We start from the raw sequence: 12,719 nt of genomic DNA, 5'->3' as shown, positions 1-12,719 counted from the left end.
TCTGTGGGATGAAACTGGAGTACTCAGAGTAAACCCAGGAAAATGCAAACCCCACCAGGAAAGGCCCCAGGTCGGGAAGCAATCGTGCAGCTATATAATGTTAATAAAGATAACTTTTGAATAATTTCTTGTTCAATAATTGCACACAAATAATGATCAATAACAATTTTTTATATTTAAAATGTCTCATAATCATTAACAGATTGAATTTTTGCATAAATTGTGTTTTTCATATGAGTTTAGATGAAGCATTATTTATCTTTAACTGATTAAGAGCTTATTAGTGGTACACATGTCTAAACAAGAATCAGTGAGATTCTTGTAGAACAAGTTCAGAAATCTGAGACAATGAAAAGAGGGTCTTTTCATGCTACATAGCACATACATATATATAAGCTGGTTCGTGCATTTATCACTTCTAGGCTGGACTATTGTAAATCTTTATTATCTTGGTGTCCAAAAAGTCTTTGAAAAAATCTTCAGCTGATCCAAAATGCTGCTGCCAGAGTTCTGATGAGAGTTAGAACCCTGGTGTCACCCCTCTGGTGACAAAGGATAACAGAACATAAATGTATTCACTGTAAACTTAAGAACACATTTCACCCACTAACCAAACAAACATTCTCTTTATTCTCATTCTCATTATTTTAAACCAACCAATTTTATCACATAGTCTTTTGTCCAGGTTGGTGCATGTCTTTCCCTTTGCAGAAAAGTTTTGTTTTGGTGTCAGTTTAGGGCTGAGAGGTTCTTTCCTGTATCAGTCCTTGGCGTTTCATTTGAGCTCTGTGAGCAGAGTGAAAGTCATCCTAAATTCTATTTTTTATCATCACTGAGGATGAATGAAGTTAGTCCAGTCTGCTGCTGTACTGACAAACAATTGCCCTACTGAGTCTCTCCTTTTCCTACATTAAAAGATGTCCTCAATCTGACCGTAGCTCCAACAATGAGTTTAGCGGGTTTGGCTCCTCTCTTTTTATTTGTGTATTGTGCACTGTTAACTTTTGACTTTATCTCTAACATTGTCATACTGTCCATTGTCCTTAGATATAGGCAGGATGTCCAGTTTTGACCTCATTGGTCTTCCTTTGAGAAGCTGGAAATGAGATTCACCAGTTGTGGCTTGAGGTGAAGCTCTGTAACTGTGAAGCATTTCAGTAACTGCAGGCTTCCAGGATCATTGTGTAGCTTGTACTGCCTACAACAAATTGTGCCTTTTAGCATTTTATTGAAGCTTTTCATACATCTGTTTGTCTGAAGATGGTATACCCTTGTTCTGATGTGCTTAATGCTACATTCACTCATGAAATCAGCAGCAGCAAAAGATGTAAACTGTGGTCCATTATCAGTTGTGATGGTGCAAGGGTTTCCTTCACATGCAAAACCAGAAGATAAGAATGCCCTGACAGTGTTTGTTGTAACAGTAGGAGTAAATACTACTTCAGGCCATTTGCTGAAAAAATCAACAATTTAAAAGCTTTAGTAGGTCAGATAGGAGAGATACTGTGCATACAATGACTGTCGCCCAGTCTAAGCTTTATGCAAATGCGGCAAAGTCACATTGAATGGGGTGAATATTTATGGAGTCACCTTTTTATATTACACATTTTTATTGAATTGAATATGCTCTGTGAATATTTTATTTTGACAATAAAGAAAGTTTTTTTTGTAAAGAAGGCCAACTTATATTGACCATGATTGATTTATGACAGCAATAAAAGCATTCGGCATATTGCGAGTGGTAAGCTTGCCATGGAAACCAATACAAGTATGCATGGAAACTAAGTTTTATGAATCCAAAAAAAGACTAAAGTTTAAATTTAGCCAGTTTTGATAAATTGTTTTTCTATCCAAATCTATATATTGATTTTAGCATTCTAAATAATCCTTGAGGTTAAAATTGTCAGGTGGGGTAGAAAATGAGGCAAACCCAGTGCGCAGACTCATTTTGGTTCCAGAAAATAAAATTATTTATTTTAAAATAAAAGAACAAAACAAAAGGCTGACGAGGCAGCAAAAAGCAAAACACAAACTAAACCCACTCATGAATACAACACTAGAGGCAAGACACAGGAGGAACCAGACAACATGTGAAAGCGAAAATAAACCAGCAAGTAAATTGCGAAAATGACTAGTATTTAAAGCAGAGGGTAATTAGGGGAAGTGGGCACAGGTGAGTGATTACAACTAGGATCAGGTGAAGGTGGGCGTGACAGGAAGACAAGAGATAAACAGAGGAGAAGTGAATGATGACAGGAAACAAAGACAAGACTAAGCATAAAGACAAAATACAAGAAACAACAAATCCAAACCTAAACATGAAAAACAACAACAACAAAAAACCCCACATCCTGACAAAAATGAACAATGTCTGCAAATCAAAATACGATTGCAATCACTAAAAGTCATTAAAATGCATTTAAACTTGCCTTAATTTATTCCTGAAAATATCAAACACTTCATTCAAATTAGTTTCAGGTCTAACAAACCTTCATTTAGTTTTACTTTAAATTATTATTTAAAGGGTGCATATGAAACTCTTAAATCTTGTTTTTCGATAAAAAAAGATTTTCTTGATTTGTTAATTAAAAGAGGTAGTTAGAAGTATTTAAATAGTACATCATTTGTTTTAATTTGAAGGTGTTTACTAAGGAGTAAACCCTGTTTGTTAGGATTTAGAACTGATAAAAACATTTACAGTAGTAGCTGTAACCAATTCATTCTGTTTTATACAGACCGCCAAAGTACAACAAGGATTTTCTTGCTGACTTTGCTGATTTTTTGGCAGGAATCCTGCCAGATATGAGTTTTAATAGTTGGAGATTTTAATGTCCATGTGTGCTGTCCTGTTAAACCATTCGTCAAAGACTTTTTACATCTTATTGACTCTTTTAATCTCATTCAGTTTGTTTCTAGTACGGCATATGAAAGTGGGCACACTCTGGATCTTGTTTTAAGACATGATTTTAATGTTTTTAATGCGGAAATTTGTGATGCTGCCTTTTCGGACCATGCCTGTCGTGTTTGACATACTGCTCCCATGTCTTGCTGTCAAACCCTGTGCTCTGTCACATCACTCATTCCTCCACTGCTGCTCAGTTCTCTACAGCTTTTAGCTCAGCAATCACTTCTAGTGATTATGTGGGTCTCTATCCAGATGCTGAGGCTCTGTCTTTAACTCAACTTGTCAAAGTGTACTAGATGCTGTGGCTCCCTAAGATTTTCACAACAACACAACTAATCTCCGGTGACCCATGTCAGGCACAGGTTATCAAACAGTATCAAACCTGTTTGGAACTTCAAAGTCAACTATTTGCTTGATAGCCCACAAATTTTTGAAACAGCTGCATCATTAAAATAATTTACATATCTGAAGCTGGAAAATATGTTTAGTTACTATTATGGCCACTTCTGCCTGATGTGGCTAATTTTCACCACACCTAAATGTATATTTATTGTGTGCGCTTTATTCAAAGTAACAATCTACTTCAGCACCTGCTTAACAGCAAAAGCACGTTTCATTTTTTTAGATAATTGTAAATAAATTCAGACATTACAGGTTAATAAGAAAACATTTTTTTAAATGTAATATAAAACTTTGCAGCAAAAACTTAAATAAATAAAGTGTCAAATGAAAACTTCCCCAACAACACTTTGATGCAGATTTTATTTTGAAAGTTTGATCCTGTGGCAACAAAATTAAAAAAAACAACACACAAGACAGGCTGGATGGGGCCCTAAGGAGAGTTTTATTTAGGGCCCATCTCAGTTCAGAGCTTTGTTCACTCTCACCACAATCTTTGTAACAACTTTTTATATTAAAAATGTTTCATCATCACCTGCTGCTGAACACACACTGACTATAATGTACTCGCTGGTACTTAAATATAATGTTTGTATTTGTATGAAAAGCACTAGGTTGTCTTATCTATATGGAAGAAGAAAATTAAATTGTGTGCGCTTTTCTGTCGTGTTAGCAAAATATTTCTGTCTGTATCCATATTTTTCTATAAACTACACTTTTCTGCTTACATTGAGACAGAAAAAGGTCCAAAGGTTGAGTTTTATCATCAGAAACACAAGGAGTTTAGATTTAATTTGGTGGGAGATAAAATCACAGTTAAAGCTGAAAATGTCCTTCTGTGTTTCCACTTTTTGAAAGATGAAGAGCAGAAATTCCAAATTTATTTGAAGACAGCATAAAACCATGACCTGATGGATTCTCTCAACGTTAAAGACTTTATATAAATCCAGCTGCTTTTTACAACAAACAACAAAACGAACCTGGACAAGGTTTATTCTTCTCATCAGATCAGGTTTTTATTCCTAAAGAAACACATATTTCAAATATTCACCCTCACAAATTCACTCTGTCCTTTAAAAAGTGTGGTCAGGAGTCAGTTCTTCTCATCATTCAGGTTCTTTTTCCTGGTCTGAACTCTTCTTCTTCACGTATTTTGACGCGCTCCAGCGTCTTGCTGCAGTTCCTGCAGGTCAGTGCGCTGATGTCCATGAGAGAATCGACAATCAGCGACACAAAGCATCAAAACAGAGGTTTGACTGTGGAGCTCAGCAGCTAACTGATGTCCAGCTGACAGAAAATGTCTGTATGAACACATGAACACACAGTGTGAACACCTGAAACAGGTGCAGCCGCTGCTGTAGGTCACCTGATGTTGACTTGACTATCAGAGCAGGACCTTCATCAAAACATCTGTGCTTCTGATCTTTTTAAATAATTCTACACAACTTTCTGTGGCAACACAAACAGACAGTGAAGGGACCTCACGGTGCATTCAAGTACAACCTGTAACATCGATAATCCACTCTGAAACAGCAGAGAAAACTGAAGGTTAAACCACCCGTTTAGATTTACATCCACAGTTTTCAGTCTCACAGCTGTATTTTGTTTTCATTCCTGATAAAATATTAAAGAAACATCAATAAGGTCTGTTTTTGTTCCTGTTTCTGATGATGGCGTCTCCTAATCTGCTGCAGGACAGCAGGGATCATCTGACTGGAACNCGGATTATAATCTGGATCTGATATGGACTGAAATGATTTGGACTTTTGGATTAGAAACATTAACAATATAAAGTTTTTCCTGTTTTCAAGATGACGTTCCTTCAAACCAAACCAGAAAGGATCCTGGTTCCTCAGAGAACAGCCTGGTTCTAATGTTCTTGTTTTAGTCTTAATGCTGATGTCTCTTAGGTTAATGTCTTGGGCGCGCGCGCAAACGAGCAGCACTTTTAATTTTTGTATATGTCTTTTTTATATTTTTTCATTTAAGCTTGTTAGAAAAAACTAATTGTGTCAAAGTAGACGAATATTTATATTTTTAAAAATGATAATTTGCGGTAAAAATGTCCGAATTCTCCCGGTAAAAGTGTAGAATGTAACAACGGTTGGTAGGATTGAAAACATCACTTATTTTGTTTTGAGAGCTCCGGGTTTTAACAGTTTGGTGTCAAAATCAGTAAAAATAAAATGGCGACCGGGTCGAATTTTATAAAATACCAAAGAAATGTTTTTGTGTTGCTATGATGGAGACGATGGAACTTTAGAACCCCGGCTGTCAGAACGTCAGACGGCTTACGTAAAGGCGCTTTGGCCACGTGACGTCACCACGCAGCGGAGCTTAGCTACCGTAGCTAGCTAAATGCTAACTGTAACTAACCTTTATGTTGTGGTACATTTAGCTACTTCTCTGTAGTTATTTTATACGGTGTAGCTACCAGGAGTTCATTCGACCTGTTTCTGTACAGAAATCATAAATAAAAAGTGTTTTTTATTTATGATAAAAAAAGAGTAATTTTAAAAACCGTTGCCATTTATTATTGTCAACATAGTTTTTACTATTCATGCCTCCTATAGCTGCAATAATTATGAAATAAATATGATTTATAATATTTGTGTGACTTCAAGGGTGTTCCATGTCTGCAGATTGAACAGTCATTTTAATAAAATTTCATTTTCACTTATTAAATGACTACAATAAAATGTATAGTCAACTATTTTTGTGTTCAAATTAGATAAAAGTTGTGTGTTATCTGTTTATGTGTATAAATATTTGTTTTAATTGTTTTAATGTGAACAGGGTTTAAAATTGCCATCAAAAAGCTTTTATAATTGTCATGTTGAATATCAGAGAGCTAAGATGGTCAGACAGTATCTGTGGTTTTGCTCCTGACAGTTTCAGATTGTGAATGCTTGTTTCTCATCTCAGTAATGATTGTAGCTGTTTGTTCTCAGCTGTCTGATATGATAAATGTTCAGATCTTAAAAGGATCTTAGTTTCCATCAGGTGGCCGTCGGCGCATCAACCGTCCACCACCTGCTCTGGTTCAGCAACGGGCTCCTGTTGGACCACCTGCTGGGGCTACTGCTGGAGCTCCTGCGGGTGCTGCTGTAGCTGCTGCTGGGGCTCCTGCAGCTTCCCAGTCTTCAGGCCTCACCTCCACAAATAGGAGCAGGGAGGACGGCTGCTCCGAACAGGTTAGTCAAAAGAGGCAGAGGATGAATGTTGAGGATAACGAACAGCATTCTCCCCCCTCAGATTCCTGTCCTTCAACTTTCGACGGCAGCTCCTTCAGGTTCCCAAGATACTTCAAGAGGCCCTCCTTGTGGAAGGAGGAGGTCGATGAGGACGACAACCCTGCGTGCTGCAGGATTGGACAACCTTCGCGTCTGGCGAGGTTTGAAGTGCCTTAGGTAGCGTCTTGCTCCAGGGCCAGTTTGTATATAGTTCATTTGTTTAAAACCTGAAGGGCTTGCCTTTGCCTCTGGCGGGGTTCGGTAAGCCAAAGGCAGCTGGAGCGTCTGGCGAGGCTGCCGACTCACTTGGTAGCATCTTGCACCAGGTCTTGTTTTCTTGTTTGTCTGTTAAAAAACTACTGGGCTCGCCTGTGCCTCTGGCAGGGCTAACAAAGCCCCGGGCAGCTGGAGCGTCTGGCGAGGCTGTCGAGGTACCGTTTACACAAAACTGAAGGTTTCATTGGGCTGAACTGAATGAACAGATCAGATCAGGGCAGGAACAGAAAAGGTGGAGAGACATGGTCTGGCAGAGAAAAAATAAAACATGCACTCAATTAGCGATCAGTAAAACAACACAGGTGAGATGAGCTGGTGGAGCGTCTGCTGGGCGGACAGCAGCAGACTTCTGCACTTTGGCTGGAGGTGGATCTGAGGACCCGGAGGAACCTGAAGGCCCCGACACTGTGAGGATGATCGTGGAGCAACGTTCATCAGAAGATCTGGCACAGAAGAGAGGCAGGCTGGATCAGGACTTGTTCTGGCATCTTGTTGCAGCTTCACCCATGAGGTCATCCACATGGGGAAAGTTTATGGAGAGCTGCTGGATGTAGAGTGGCCATTTTGCGCGAGCACAGCCTGAGTTTAGTTGTTGAAGAAACACTGACCTCTGGTGCTTCAACAGAAAATGATCCTTAATCTGATTTGTTTTTTGTTGGTGGTGCTGACACTTGGAAAACAAAAGGTGAGTACCTATTTATTAGAAATGTTTAAAAAAATGTTACAAATTTACAAAATGTATTAATATTTATTTTGTCTTTTGATTGCAGGTAATCAACAGGGGGAACCCTTAAGATAAGTACCTTTTTATAAAAAAATGTCCAGAAGATTGTAAGTATTTACAAAGCTTATGTATAATGTTTTATTTTTTGTTTTTTTGTAGGTCGCTAACAGCAGGGGCAAAAAAAAGATAAGTACATTTTAAAAAGAAATGTTTAATTTTTCACGTCAATTTCTTGTGAAATTCTAACATTTATCTTTCATCTCTTAATATTTTGTAGGTTGGTAACAACTAGAAAATGATCTGGAAAAAAGATAAGTGCCATTTCAAAGAAATATGTAGAAAATTTTAAATACATTTACACAATTTATTAACTTGTTCTGTTTTTTTGTAGGTGGCTAACAGCTGGAAAAAAAGACGAAGAAAGATAAGTGCCATTTAAAAGATATCTTTAGAAAATCTTATGCATTTGTGAATTTTATGAATATTTATGTGCTTTTGGTTTGTTTTGTAGGTTACTAACAGCTTGGACAAAACAAAGGTAAATACAGATTTTGAAAATTCTGTGTACTTATATTGATCTGTTCTCTTGTTTAGCTGGGTAAATACATGTACTTCTCTTTTTGCAGGTCTAACTGCTGATGTAAAAAAAGAAAAGAAAAAAAGGTAAGTGTCGTTAAGAAAAGCAAGTCCTAGAAAATCCTGTGTGCATGAGTTATATTTATTGTGTGTGTGTGTGTGTGTGTTGGTGCTAACAGCCTGTGATGGACCTCTGACCTGCAGCTGAGAGGATCTCTTCACTGGAACAGAAACAGACTCCAGTCCAGAAAGGGCCACCTGTGTGTCCTCCATGCCGTCCCCCTGAACTGTTGGATCTGCCTGGTCTCTCCAGGCCCCCCTCGGTCTGAAAAAAATTAAATAAAATTTTGTGTTTATTAAAACTTTTAAAATGTTTTTTATTGTTACAGTAAATGTAGAAAATCATATTTCTGTATTTTGTGTTGAGCCTTTAAAACCCACTTCACTTGAAATGCTGCACACACCTGGTGTGTTTGTGTCGAACACATTGATCCAAAGTCCAGCCTCAGGTAGAAGAACAGGGAGGCGGTTGCCACGACAACCAGAAGAATGCAACAAAAAGCTGTCGAACCAAAGAAGGCTGCAGTCAGGTGACTGACAGGGAAACAAATCTAAAGCAGAACAGCGGTGGTCTGGGACTTGGACATGCTGCTCAGGAACTGAAGTGTGGAGACAGGAGATGTCTTCATCATACTGTGGTGTCATGAACATCCCAGTGTCCTCTGTCCTCTGGGTTACCTCCAATCAGAGTCCAGATCTGAAACAATCAGCTTATTTTCCTTAAAGTCATTCAGGGTTTCATTAGTATTATTCAACAGCAGCACATTCAGGGATTTAAAAACAATAAATGAGGACAAGAAGAATCAAACATTTGGCTCCTACTGGTAAACTTTTCTCTGAGTTCTAGTCAGATTTGGCTCTGAGCTGCAAATAAAGCACTGATGTAAATGATTATTCTTTTTTCTCATGAGGAAAAGAAAACATTCAGGAGCCAATGAAGGCCTCCAGCTGTAAGAGGGAGTTTATTTAATACTTTTCATCAGCAGAAGCTATAAAACCTCTGAGGAGAATAAACATGTAAACCACTTGTTTCCTGAAATAACTTGTTTTTTGTAAAACAAACCTTAGATTAACTGAAAACAGGAAGGATTACAATGATAAAACAGTTTTATGAAAAATATGGAAGTTATTTATTATTATTATTTCTGACATTGGGGGAAGTGCACTGTTATGGTGTTTAGAGACTGTCTGGAGGGGTTACATGCATCATGTGTGCCATCCCACCATAAACAGACTCACATCGTGGAGTGAATCAGTTGAACTCACTAATTCGATGACAAACTTTGTTCAGGGCGACACAGAGCTCACTGTGGCAGAAATTTAGTCAGAAGACATCGACCTCTGACTCGTGTCTTTAAGGACTTGTCAGGTTGTTGGTGTTTCTGGGGGTCTTTGTTTGTCAGATTTGGTGGATTTTGGTGGTTTGGATCCAAATGCAGACAGAACAATGAAGAACTTAAAGTAAAACCCAATTTATTAACACAAAGCAAACAAAGGCTGATGTGGCAGCAACAAAAACTAAATACCAAATCTAGAGTTGCAAGAACACGAGACACAAGGAAAGACCAGACAGCACACGAGGGAAACAATGAACCAGGCAGCAAACCGGGTTTTAAATACTGAGGGTAACAAGTAAGTGGGAAGAGGTGACTGACTTCTAACAAGGAAACAAGGAAACAGGTGTGGATGGTGAGGCAGGTTGACAGAACTACTGAAGGAGAGTAAGAGTTAGCACAGGGAACAATAAACCCAATACAAAAGTAAACCAAAGATAACCAAATCCTGACACTGTGTCCCTATTTCAGCAACAGCTGCATCAATAAACTAATTTACATTCCCGAGGCTGGAAAATATGTTTAAATACTATTATGGCCACTTCTGCCTGATGTAGCTAATTAGCATCACACATAAATTTATATTTATTGTATGTGCTTTATTCAAACTAATGATCTGTACTTAATCTAACATCTGCTTGACAGCAAGAGCACAGATATAGATTTTCTCTGCTTATGTCTTTAAAAACAGAATAACTGAGCCATGCAGGGAGGATTGCACTCCTGCAGCACTGACTTCAGAAATAAAAGCCCCCTGATGCTGAGTCAGGGACACTCAGATTAGTGTCAAATGGATGTTTGTGGAAGCTTACTTTCACCTAGAACAGTTCACACCTGAAGTCAGGAAGTCTTTGAGTCATGCCGTACTTATGCAACAGGTTTTTAGACTTCAGGCTGACGTTGTGCAGTGAGCGTCACAGTAAAATGCTCTGGATGTTTGAAGTGAATCGAATTGTAACAAAGAAGTTTAACAGTCCATAGAAAGGTTTCCTCGGGTTATTATACTGAGACTTAGTTCTTTTTTTTAATCTTTAAAAAATATACTTCGTGCCACTGTAATCGTCACAAAGTAAAAATGGTTTATTCTGATTTCTCTTGCTGCACTTTATTCATGTCTAAATTAACTCTTATGTTTGTATGATCTGCTTATTGAGGACTCTTGAAGTGATTTTGGTTTAGTCGTTTTTCTACAGTGATAAACATAAACAGGTTAGTATAGTTGCTTCACAGCAACCTGACTTCAAATATCAGTTGTGGCATCTCTAACTTATTATGTGCTGATTATACTCAGTCGAAATTTATCACATAATAATTTTATTATTTATTATTATTATGTCTAATAATTTGACCTAATGGAAGCAAAATGGTCCAAGCCATGAACCATGAGGAACTCCATAACTATCTGTGGTAAATGAAATCTGATTTAAACCATTTTAGAGCTTTTCCTGTAATCACAATATCATGTTTAAGCCTCTGTAATAGAATATTGTGATCAACTGTATCAAATGCAGCACTGTGACCTAACAGGATAAGTATGGACACAAGTCCACTGTCTGAGGACAGGAGGATATCATTAGTAACTTTCACCAGTGCTGTTTCTGTGCAATGATGAGCTCCAAACCTTGGCTGAAACTCCTCAAACAGATTATTTCTGTCCAGATGTTCACACAATTGATTTGAAATTATTCAAGATTTCTTTAGATTAATGGAAGATGGGACATAGGTCCATAATTGACCAGGGCTCCTAAATCAAGACTAGGTTTCTTCAGTAAAGATTTAATTATAGCGACCTTAAAAACCTGGGGTATTTACAGCATCTTATCAGCAAATTGTTTAAGGGCTGACAGTGTTTTTATTAAGTATGAGATTTTGGATCCACTTGTCAGGTGTGTCCACAGAGAACAGGAGTGTCTTTTGCAGGGCAGAATGGAAATGTTTGTTTCATTTTAACATCTCTTTACACTGGAACATCTCCAAGGCGGACAACCTGATTGAAAAAAAAACCAAACAAACCTAATGTGAAACATGCCCTGATTAGGTTTGTAAAAATAACATCTCCTTCTTTACAGACCGGAGCAATGCTCTGATTACTGCAATCAAAACTCTGATCTGTTAGTCCATTTCCTGCTCCATCCTTTAATCACTCATGAATAAGCTTCAGTAGTTACAGGTGCTTGTGGGACTGATGTTTAAAAAAAATCTCACAAACATATGTAACTACTGAGAAACAGCAGAATTTGGTTGACTAAGTGTAGAGCCTGTTTATCTTGTGTCACATGACCATATCTCCCCATTTACAGATCACACACAGGTTATTCTGTGGTGTCCCTGGAGCATGGACACCATTTAGCGCTGACCAGCAAAGCTAAGAACTGAAGCCGTCAAAGTGTGATACTGAGATTAAAAAAAAGAAAATTAGACCAGACAGATAAAACCAATTGTTAGGGTTTTGATATTATCAGCCTTTGTGCTCATGTGTAAAACTGCCTACGTGAGACGCGAAGGTCAGACGGCGGGCGCCACACCATCTGGCTCTCCCAAACAGAGTTGTGTTATGTGTTTCTGAACCGGCCTTGGCTGGCTCAGATCAACCCCTTTTTTCTTCTTCCTTTAATAAAAGAGAAAGCCCAAGTAAGCAGGCAGAACTTCCTGGACAGCACGCCATTAGGAGCTGTTGTGGAATTTCTCCTTTTGCGAAGGCCTTCACAAAAAGACAACAAGCCTCTCCAGTGTGATTCTTTCTTAGCAGGTTAAATAAATCAAAACCCTGACACCAATAAACTTATTCAACTTAAAAATAAAGCCTATTCAACAAGTGGCCCATGGGCAAAAGATGGCCCTTTTTAAAATGTCTGTGGTTCCCAAAAAGCTTCCAGAATCCCAAACTGGTTTGTCTGAATATAATGTTGAAAATGTAACGTATATCAGAGTTACTTCTATACCTTGAGCGCCATATTAAGCTACTAGAAGACTGCCTCGGTCAGACAGGTTTTGGGAAACCATGACAATGTAGAGGGGTGTGTAAACATGTGCACCTGTCAGCAGATGTCTGTCTGACCCATCCAGCTGACCTGCAAAAGACAGCAGCAATATTAGCATTATCTAAACCAGTGGCGTCCAATCCTGGTCCTTGAGGGCCACTATCCTGCATGTTTTAGATGTTTCTCTGCTCTTCAGAAGGTCTTCAGGTTCTGTAGACACCTGTTAATCAC

General features: G+C 38.2%; 1 long non-coding RNA gene across 2 annotated transcripts; it reads left to right on the top strand.

Moving 5' to 3' along the window:
- The first annotated feature begins 7,085 nt into the window (after window positions 1-7,085).
- LOC108228384 lies at window positions 7,086-8,479 on the top strand. Of its 2 annotated transcripts, XR_001808200.3 has the most exons (4): window positions 7,086-7,498; window positions 7,584-8,075; window positions 8,164-8,200; window positions 8,293-8,479. It is a non-coding gene; the product is annotated as an uncharacterized LOC108228384 (long non-coding RNA). The 2 variants fall into 2 exon arrangements; XR_005233872.1 differs by having other exon boundaries at window positions 7,359-8,075.
- The last annotated feature ends 4,240 nt before the right edge of the window (window positions 8,480-12,719 follow it).

The sequence above is a fragment of the Kryptolebias marmoratus genome, linkage group LG12 (genome assembly GCF_001649575.2).
Source record: "Kryptolebias marmoratus isolate JLee-2015 linkage group LG12, ASM164957v2, whole genome shotgun sequence".
NCBI lineage: Eukaryota > Metazoa > Chordata > Actinopteri > Cyprinodontiformes > Rivulidae > Kryptolebias > Kryptolebias marmoratus.
Note: the sequence above shows the minus strand (reverse complement) of the source record. Positions and strands in the feature narration are given on the sequence as shown.